Here is a 1,061-nt window from a genome sequence, read left to right as displayed (position 1 = left end):
ACTTGTTATGTGGTGACATTTGTCTTATTAAAAGAATTTAACAAAAGTTATCAAAATGTTGAACGTTTGCTATCTTCAGACATTACTGATGGGGTTTGAAAAGTGATGGTATTTCCTGATTAAATTGGGGCAACCCATTCATTCACTGGTTGGGATATGGGTTTGTTTTGATAAATGGAAAAACCAGAAAGAATGCTGCATAGTAGATCAACCAATGTTTGACTGACAGCACATGATAGATTGAATTACCCTTCAGTTTACAGCTGCCAGTTTTACTCTTTGTGAGCTAACTTTGCAGTTGTGTGTAAGAGTAGTAAGCGTACTACTCAGGATGAAGAAAAAAAAATCAATCCACTTTCTTCCTCCTCTGTTCTATCATGACATTCTTTGTTGGACTGGTTTCAGTGTTCCCCTTCTCTTTGTAGCCCATATAACTTGCTCTTTCTCCAAAATCTGTGCTACTCTTCTAATTTATCTCTCCTGCCCATCCTCAACCATATAGGGCTTAGAAACCTTACCTGATAGCTAGAGGAGTAAACCTGTTAGCCAGAAGCCAGTTTTGAGTGAGAAGCCAGTTCTGCTTGGAAACAGAAGGGTGCAGGGTTTCCTAACAGTGTTTTCCTTGAACCCTGCTCAGGGGCTCATCTTTCACATCTGCTGCCAGCTAGTTAGTATTCAAATGTGAAGCCCACCAATGACCACCACAATATCATGTGGCTGCTGTGTTGGGAATGTCTCTACAACCATACATATGTCCTAAACTCTTCTATCTCATAAGTAGCTCCGTTTGCCAGCTACTGCTGCTCAGAGCTTTCCCAAGGAGCAACTGACTTACCTGCTGAATAGCATCAGGGGAGCTGTTTAGTGTTCACTCTGCAGCAGCTTGGGAAACTCTGAGCATCAGTAGAGGCACTTCAACTGTCTGCAGAATTTGGAAGATGGCACTGTATTGTTTTACAATAAGTCCACGTTTGGAAGGTTCTCTTCACAGCTGCTAGGGCCTGGAAATGGAAACAAAAACTAGATTCTAAAGATGTTGATGGCACTAGCCTGGGAAAGAA

The sequence above is a fragment of the Natator depressus genome, chromosome 3, assembly GCF_965152275.1.
Source record: "Natator depressus isolate rNatDep1 chromosome 3, rNatDep2.hap1, whole genome shotgun sequence".
In the NCBI taxonomy this organism is placed as follows: domain Eukaryota; kingdom Metazoa; phylum Chordata; order Testudines; family Cheloniidae; genus Natator; species Natator depressus.
The sequence above is the reverse complement of the archived record's forward strand: the minus strand, read 5'-3'. Positions refer to the sequence as shown.